General features: G+C 38.0%; 1 pseudogene; it reads left to right on the top strand.

The window, feature by feature from the left end:
- The first annotated feature begins 7,793 nt into the window (after positions 1-7,793).
- On the top strand, positions 7,794-9,461 carry LOC131399229 (olfactory receptor 2T2-like; annotated as a pseudogene).
- Positions 9,462-9,692: the final 231 nt, after the last annotated feature.

Genomic DNA, 9,692 nt, shown 5'->3' with positions numbered 1-9,692 from the left:
AAATAAATAAATAAATAAATAAAATATAAAGTATCGGGGTGGTTTAAATGTGTATAGACAAGTCAGCTGGGATTTGACATATGTTTTAGAAAATCCAATGTTTCCATACTCTGGAAAAGAAAAGGAGAGATATTTCATTAAAGAGCTTTCAAAGACGCCCTATTTTCTATCTTGCATTTCCAAAGAGGATAGATGAGTCAAAGATGACATTATTTTTTATCCCTAAATGTAGACATCTGTCTTATTTTCCCTCAATAACACCAAGATTGGAAGCAGAAGTTGGAGTCAACTTTTAGACTCTACCATTGTGTCCTGATCTCCTTCCTCAACTCAGTCTTCTACTCTCTTTGAAATTTGATTTCTAATACCTGTGTCATGGAAAGAATGACTTAGACCATGATTAAAAGTTTGGGTCATTTTCCGATTTAGAAATAGTGACCATGCCTTATAAATGGATTCTGCTTAGGAAAGAAATAGTGAGATTAGGAAAATTGGTTTCTCATTATAGAGAAGTTTTGCTATGATAACTCTTGTTAAATTCTAATTATAGATAAGTTTCCTACATCAGGTTGAAGAAATTAATTCAATTTTTAAACTCCTCTTTCTCAATATATTAAATTAGGATATTCTAACCTGCTCCTTATCTTAGAGGGATATTTTTTACAAGGATATGATAACTGGTGCAAAGCAACTTTAGCTTCGGAAGGTGCTATATACCATGAGGTATTATTATAGCTAACTCATCGCTATGGAGAAGGAGCAGTGAAACCTGCTTCCCTAACCCACATCTATTCCAGAAGTGCTCTTGTCTCTTGACATTGCACTTAAAGCAGAATTATATGTTGCAGAGATGAGGCTACAGAGGTGATGAATGTCTTCTATCTTCAACATAAAAATTTTATAAAACATACAGAAAATAGTTCAAGGATTAATGTTAGTCGACTGGCCATTACACATCCTTGTGATAAAATCATAGCCCTTGCCTCTAGTGTATCATGAGGGGCTAGATATCATTCAGTCATTTCACACTGGTTTCTGCCTAACTGCAGAACTAGGGAAAACAGTCAAAAAACATTTTAACATAAAGAAAGCTTTGTCTTGGAAGGGAACTACTCAGCCACCTGTGCAGGGCTGACCCCTCCTTTCCTAACCCAGGGAATCAAGAGGGGCCAAAACCCCCCAGGTATATTTCTCACCTGTGTTTGCTTTTTTTCCTAGCTTAATTTTAGATATATAGTTCACACTCAAATAATATAAATTGAATAAATAAAATAAATGTCATGTGTTCTGTAATACAGTTCTTTTCAACATCAGCTCATTCTCTCCCCTCTAGAGTAGTGTTATCAAATCTGTGGCATATTTGCATTAGTGGGCTCTGCCGTTCCCCAGTTTAAGCCCTTTTTCCCTCCCTCTAACTTCCATCTTAATTTGTCTCCTTTTTTTTCTCTTCCCTAATTTGTATTCCCCCCTCTTCCATACCTAACAACCCCTACATTGCAACCCCTTTTCTCTTTTCTTTTTCTCTCCCTTCCTCTTGCACTTTGTCCATTCCCACATTTTCTGCTATTTTGACTATGCTACAGCATCCACTGCTGTCTACAGTGATGCTGTTCTTCCCCAGTGCTGCCTGGGGTTTTAATTATCCTATATTAGCAGGAACTCCAGGGACAGGGGAATTTCAGAATCTTTATAAATGTGTTTCTGAAGTGTACTGGTAATAACATGAGGGGGGAAAGGAGAGATGTGTAATGGAAACATTTACCACAGATGTGTTTCTCTTGGTCAGATGCAATTAGTTGTAGCAAGAAGAAGGTTTTGCACCACGGAAAATATAGGCAAACTTATATCTGCTCCCTTTATGGTGCACAAATTAGGCCTCTTTGGTTCTAATGTATCAATATAAATAATTTTTAGTCTAAAATGTTTGGAATTCCCCTACCACTCGGAGTCTAGTGTTTCATAGTGAGCTGGATAAGGAACAGAGAGGTGTGTTTCCTACTCTGGGCAGACACGTGATTCTCAACCTGTGACTGTGCATTCTCTCTGTCTTGAGCGCCTGATCATTCAAGCGTGCTCTGGTTAGGTTCTGTCATCTGCTTATGTCTGCTCCTTTGTTGCTTGGATCAACACTGTTTGCCTTAGAATGTAGACTTTAATTTTAGTGATTCACAGTCTTTGTTTCTAGATATCCCAGAGCACCTTCAATAATCTCTAAAGAAATGCTCTAAATATAATTTTCTTCACTCAGTTATTTGTAGCAAATAAATATATTAAGTCCACTTTGGTAACAGTGATAGGATTCCTGCAGATGAAGTAAATATAATAAAGCAATAAGGATTAAAACAAAAAATAAGGAAACATCATTTAAATCCTGCATCATAGAACACTGGAGCTTGAAGAAACCTCGGAGATGATTGTGTCAAACCCTATTTAACAGATGGAAAAACAACCTCTAAGAAGGGAACTCCAGGGCCAAGAACACACAGGAAATGGGAGAACTGTCAGCTACAGCGCAGGTATCCTTATCCCAAGTTCAGGGATCATAAGCATTTCCTCTGAGCCTTTTAATTTAGTCATTTCTCAAAGGATATGGTAGAATTACATGATTTCTGAGTCACTGTTTAGATCCAATATTCTGTCAGTGTTTAAATTGTCCTCTCCCATGTCTCTCAGTGTCTGCATGCTTTGTTTGTCCATGTCTGAATCTCCAGTTAGGAAACATTTGTTATGTGTCTCTGTCTTTCAGGGACATGAACAGAGAAATTAAATCTTTACAAATTTAGAAAGAACATTTTTAAAAATATATTAACTTAGATCTTATCATGATAAATAGCAGGGTGTTATCCAAAGAGGATTCACTCTAAATGTCAGCTGGCATTTTGGCATAGTGTGGATAGACAGAATTATTTGAAATCAAACCAAGCACTGGGAATGTAAACATCCAGATTTGGGGAATTGCTGTTTTGGAATGTAGGGTTCATGTCTATCTCTTCCTTTATACAAAGGATAATCCTGGAAAGGGCAGAAGGAGCTAAAAGGTAGAAGGAGGGAGAGAGCTCAAAGAGAAAAGTGAACAAGAAACATGAAAAGGAAGATTGAGAAGTCACAGAATATCTATTATATATAAATAATTTGGATCTTTTTGTACTTTTAGAGGTAAGTTCAACATTAAATGAAAAATTATGATGCTCACATGCTGTGCTATTTTCCTTAGCAAACTTGATAATAACAATGGAAACGACTTAATTGTTATAGCAGCACTTGTCAACCATTTTAATTAAATAAATACCAAAATAAATGATAGTCTTATGGCACACTGGGGTAAACTGAGGCGGCTGTTGACAGCCAAATCAACTCCCTGCTAGCTGTAGTCAGCTCAGGCACTGCAGACCACTCGAGGGCTGAGAGGGTCAATATCTGGTTGTAACCCATTCATGGCTCTGTAGTGAGTGACATCTCACTGGAGGGAAAATTCTATTCAAATCAATTTGATATCCAATTGAACAACTCTTACATTTATTGAAGACACAAAATATTCTTCAAGAAGAATTAGTTATTGAATAGCATCCTAAATGGCTGGAAATGTGTGTGTTTTTTCACCTGTGATATAGAGAGTATGAAGTCTAAAGTCAATGTCTAATGAATTTGTGGTGATTAGAAATCATATAAGTAATGTGCCCATCACCAGGCCCAGTGCTGAGAAGATTCTATTGTGATATTTACTACTATCATCCCCAAATGAGACCACTTTCTTTTTCATTTAGTGCTCTAGAGAAATAAAAAAAAAACAAGTTTTTGAAAGTTCAATTTATCTCATGTTTAAATCTCTTGTACTTATGCAAAATAACATGAGAGAATATATGACTTCTGTTTTACTTCATCACTTGTTTCTTTCTTCCTTTTAGCCCCGTTCTCCCTCCATTCTTGCTTTCTTAATTCTTTTCCTCTCCTCTTCTGTTTTCTCTTCTCTATCATGTCTCTTTTATTTCATTCTGAATTTGAGTTCCTTCTCCACTACTTACTAGATGAATAACTATGAAAAAAAGTTAACCTCTGTGTCAAATGCATAATTTTAATATGATTTTCCCCAAATAAAATAAGCCACTGACGTGGAAGAGAGGGATATTTTAGTTTGACAGAGCTCCTTTTAAAAATTTTAAGTTTCAATTTTAAATTTAGGGTGAATCTTACACTCACTCCTAGGTCACATTTTTAAAAATTACTTTGGAGAGATGCCGGGATTAGATAAGTAGTTCTATGATGAAATATCAAGAAATAATTACAACCTTTCACTAAGGAAAATAATACAACCTCTGGAAAGAGGGATGGGCTTTGGCTGACCTTCTTCTAGTGCACAACATAAACCCAGTAAATTTAGATTAATTACTAACCTGAGGATTCCGCCTTTGGGATGCTGAAATCCATTATTAATGGAAAGCTTTATTTTGACCTAGTCAAATCCCAGTTTTTAAGAAGTCTACCATTTCACTGTTGCCTTAGTAAGGCTTGGACTCAGCGGCTTTAAGGCAGAATCACATTTTCATGGAAATCAGATAAAACATTCTCCATATACTAGGATGTTTTCCTTAGGTATCACTCTGTGACTATTAAAAAATCTCTTCAAGATTAAGAAGGATGAATTTGTGCATTTATTTTTTGGCCACCAGACTATTGAAAAAGGGATACTTCAGCTTAAAATGTGGGAAGCTAAGGAGACTCAGGTCATAGTTTAAAAAGGCATGAACAAATTTACTGAAGAGGAAAGGGGCTTGTAAGTGCTGATTGTTTGGAAGAGAGAGCTTAGTATTCATTAAGAAGAGTTTTCAGATATTAATGGGTAGGTGGCAAGGATCTATTACTAAAGGAGAAGTGTGGATTTCTCTCTGAATATTTTTAGGGCAAACATTACCCTATTTGTATGTAATTAAGTGTGGGTGAAGGTTTTTCACATGCTTGGGAGATTAAGTTATGTTGAATCTCAGTCAGGAATGGCCACAAAAGGAGACAGAGAGCAGGCTCAGGAAAATACAGTTTGTTATACTTACAAATCCTAGAGGCTGGAGCTATGGCACACCACACAGGGCTGAATGGGAGAGTCACCAGAGTGGTCAGAAGGCAGAAGACAAGAGCAGAAGGAAAGCATTAGGCCACAGCCTTCATTGAGGTTTCCACTGGAAAGATAAGACAGGGCAGGGGGAAGAGTTTAGAATTGGCTAGTTTGAATAATTTTATCAGGCTTTAGTGTAGTCTGTGGTTGCCTGGTACTTATTTCTGGGATGATTAAGGCTGAAGAATATTGTCTCCAGAGGGGCACATTCCAAACAGAGGAGATCTGGCTCAGAATTCGTTAGTTTGCATATCAAAGACATGATTACAGCTGGCCCCTTTGCTATCTCTAAGAATTGAGCAGCCAAGGAGGGGCAGTCTCTCCATAGCTAGAAAGGTTTTTTAAGATGTCAAAACATCATAATAAACAGAAAACTTAAAATATTTACATACAACATATCAGAAAAGATTGGTCCAAGACCTCTCCGTCTTGGACAGCCATGCTCCCTGGTAGAATATTGCCTAATCTCACTTGGAGCTCTCTTCTTACAAGACGCTGTGAGAGTCACACACTGTGCTGGATTTCTGTGGCTACTCCCAGAACAAATCTGGGCCTGTTCTGAAACATGTAGCTTCTACCAGTTGGCACCTTGCAAAGAGACCCTCGTAGGTCTTATTACTTCTCTCCACATAGCAGACCACAGGCAGAATCAACACCTCTTACAAAACTCACCATCTCTTTCCAGTACACAGATCCAAAGCTTTCCTTCACAGTGCCTTCCACACCTTGGCTGGATCTTCCCCCACTCCCATGTCCTAACAAGGCTGGGTGAGGTGATAACCAGTCTGGGAGTCGGGGTATTTTCTGCCTTGAACATCAGAAAGGCTCGTATCAGATGTCATGCAGATAAAAGATTTTTTTTTTTTAGAAAAATTTCCATTTGAGGAGCGAAAAGGAAGAAAACCTGAGAGCCTTTAGCAGTGGAGAATGATAATAGTGGAGGAATGGTTACCTAATGGGGGATGGAATCTGGGATTTTGTATGTGTGAATAAACCAAATCACACATTACTTTACTCAGTAGCATCAACACTAATGTTAAAAGTAGATCCTGGGAACTGATATAAGCAGAAATAGATCATAAAATATCATTGTGTTCATCAGGTAGATATTCATTGTCACTGTTTACTTGTCATGCCAAATACCTCCTAGTATAATATTAATTATGCATTTTGACCGAGTGTCACATTAGTTTCTATATACTTGATTCATTGACAAAAGTAAAATATGCTCCTTTGTATTGTCTCTTAGCATGCTACTCTTCAAGCAGGGTCTGCTGCCTACTCTCACACACACACTCTCTCTCTCTCTCTCTCACACACACACACACACACACACACACACACACACGAGCAACCTGGATCCAATTTGTGGTTCTTTTATGCACTAAGTCTCTGATAATTTTAAAAATAAGGAAGTTGGCTCAAATAATATCTTTCCTCTCCTTCAGCTTTTATAGTCTATTATTCTAGGATCTACTCTAAGAGAGGATCTGGGAGTTAGAAAATTTTAATTCCTTAATCAAAGAGATTTGAGACAATGAAGGTGATTTACTCTTTTGAATACTCTGTGGAGTCTAATCTCAGTGTTTATATAAAATAAAATTCTCTTGCTCATATTTTGATTCAAAAGTAATTTGTTATTTCCTAGGCAATTTTCAGATTGTTTGATCACGTTCTTTGCTATTTCAGTTCTTCACTATATTTTTAAAGGGATGATTGGTAGCTGAATTAATACTTTCTGTAAGTGATACACAAAAGCTACAGTGTGTCTAATTGGAAAAAAAAAGATTGTTGGCCAAGATAAAGTTGTTGCCTGCACACATGAATATTTTAATATCCAGCTAGTTATTGCAGGGCCCTATAAACACAATTTTATTTATAAAGTCTTAAATTCAGTCTCTTTTTATATGAGTCAGAGCTAGTTGTCACTAGAAAATCTTTCACATATTAAAGTAGGCAGAAGTAGCTAATTTTTATTAAGTTTGTTGATAATTAATATTTGATACCCAGATAGGGTTTATTCAGTATCCAGGTCTTTATATTTCTCCTCCTTAACTGATACAGTGTGATAAATTTAAGGTAAATGAAAATTGCTTTTTAGTTTCCTCCTCTGAAATTTTACTTATTTATCTAGAATATTACCTATAACTCCATTTTTGATGAACACTCAGAAGAAAATAAGTCTCTCTATTGCTCTGATTATTATAGTATGAGAATTATTACCATTTAGTTCAAGGGAGTTTTAATACTATCTTTTTCTCTGTAAATTCATGAGTTTCTTCCTCATCTGGAGTTGTCTTTACTTATGAATATGAGGAATAAGTGCCATGGCAGAAAAATAACTGCTAAGGAATGAAAAGAAAAACAACTACTTAGCAGTGAATTCATAGGATAATATAACATTTTGTTAAGTTCAGAATGCTGCCCTGTCAGAGAAACTCTGTTAACTCTGGCTGAACAACAATTTAAGAGAAGTTTAGGCCACTGTGGAGTGATGTGAGCCAGTATTAAGTCATAAAATCTTAGCCCACTCCATGATGCCAACCAGAAAGACTGCCCTGATGATAAACCCAAACCCCTGCTGGTGGAATGAAGTTTATGGTGGTCCTCACTCGAGATTCATCACCCTAAGTTATCCTGTGAGAACAAAGAGACCAAACTGGTTAAAGGGACCGGAGCCTAAATCATGAACTCCTTTGGTAGCACATCTGACCAAAGCTCAGTGGACTCGGACCCTCAAGTTAGGTTAGTAGCACCACCTTGCTAATCCTTGATGTTCCAACCATTCACAAAGCTGTTTAGTAATAACAGCAGCCAAAAAGTTTAAATTTATAGAGATTTATTTGCTTCATGTTTATTTCCTATCAATTTATGAAATCACGAATGTATGTCTATGTATGATCTTAACAATGTAATTATCTTAATGGCTGAGAACAATTTAAATTCAATCAACCTATGAATATTGATTACAAGGCAATACGGAGAGGAAGGCACAGTTAGCAACCTCAGGAACTATCCGATCTAAAGTGATAAGATTATAGAACATATATAGAAGATGGTTCAAAATAAAAATAAAGCAAGCTCTAAAAGTGATAATGTATGAGCTATTACATTTATATCTCACATCCATCCTAGAGGGATATAAACCTATTATAACATTTCACAGATGATGAAATTGAGTTAGTTTATAAATTAATCTGTCCAATGTCACACAGGTCATTAACGTTGAAACCAGGATTCAATATGATTCTGAAGTCTATGTTCTTTTCTTTATCCCACACTGCTTCTGACATCCTATTCGTGATGGCCTCTCACTAAGGATCAGATTATTAACTAACCCACCAACATTTTGCCTGTGGAGTCCGAGGAGGAACCATGTGACATAGGAAAGGAGGCCATTCTCCAGAACTCCACTGACTTTATCCTCTTGGGCCTCATCACCCATCCTGCGTTCCCTAGGCTTATCTTTGCAGTGGTGTTCTCCATCTTTTTGGTGGCTGTAATGGCCAATGTGGTCGTGATTCTGCTCATCCATGTGGACTCTCACCTCCACAGGCCCGTGTACTTCTTGCTCTGCCAGCTCTCCATCATAGACGCAGTCTACATCTGCATCACTGTCCCTGAGATGCTGCAGGACATTCTGTCCAAGGAGAAGACGATCTCCTTTCTGGGCTGTGCTCTTCAGATATTCCTCTACCTGACCCTGATTGGAGGGGAATTTTTCCTACTGGGCCTCATGGCCTCTGACTGGTATGTGGCTGTATGTAACTCCCTTAGGTACCCTCTCCTCATGAACCACAGAATTTACTTTCTCATGGTGGTGAGGTCCTGGGTTGGTGGCTCCTTGGATGGATTCATGCTGACCCCCTTCACCATGAGTTTCCCCTACTGCGGGTCCTGAGAGATCATCATTTTTTCTGTGAGATCCCAGTGGTGCTGAAACTGTCGTGTATTGACATGTCACTCCATGAGACCCTGATGTACGCCTGCTGTGTCTTATGCCGCTCAAACGTATACCCATCACCATTGTCCCCTATATGTGCATCCTGCTCACCATCCATCAGATGAACTCTACCATGTGCCGGCGTAAAGCCCTTGTCACCTGTTCTCCCATATTATGGCAGTGAGCATTTTCTATGGGGCAGCCATTTACACCAATGTGCTGCCCCATTCCTACCACACATCAGAGAAAGACAAGGTTGTGTCTGCCTTCTACACCATCCTCAGCCCCATGCTCAACTTACTTATGTACAGCTTGAGGAATAAAGATGTGGCCACAGCTCTAAGGAAAGTGCTGGGGAGATGCACCTCCTCCTGGAGAATCAGAGTGGGAGATGTGTCCAGGAAATATTAGAAGAGGCAGGGTATGAACATCCCTGGTACAGTGGCCACACAGTTATTCTAGAAAATATGTTCTTGGTTCTGAAAACTATTCACCATCTGTTTTAACCAGGGAAAAGGGGTTGGATCAGTTAAAGAATTGCGTCTTTCCTGCCCAAAGGACCACTCAGACCAAATATCTAATAAGTAAGCAATGATTGTTTATTAGTAGAGATATACAAAATTAGGCTGAAATAGCTACAGC

This window comes from Diceros bicornis, chromosome 37 (assembly GCF_020826845.1).
Source record: "Diceros bicornis minor isolate mBicDic1 chromosome 37, mDicBic1.mat.cur, whole genome shotgun sequence".
Lineage (NCBI taxonomy): Eukaryota > Metazoa > Chordata > Mammalia > Perissodactyla > Rhinocerotidae > Diceros > Diceros bicornis.
Note: the sequence above shows the minus strand (reverse complement) of the source record. Positions and strands in the feature narration are given on the sequence as shown.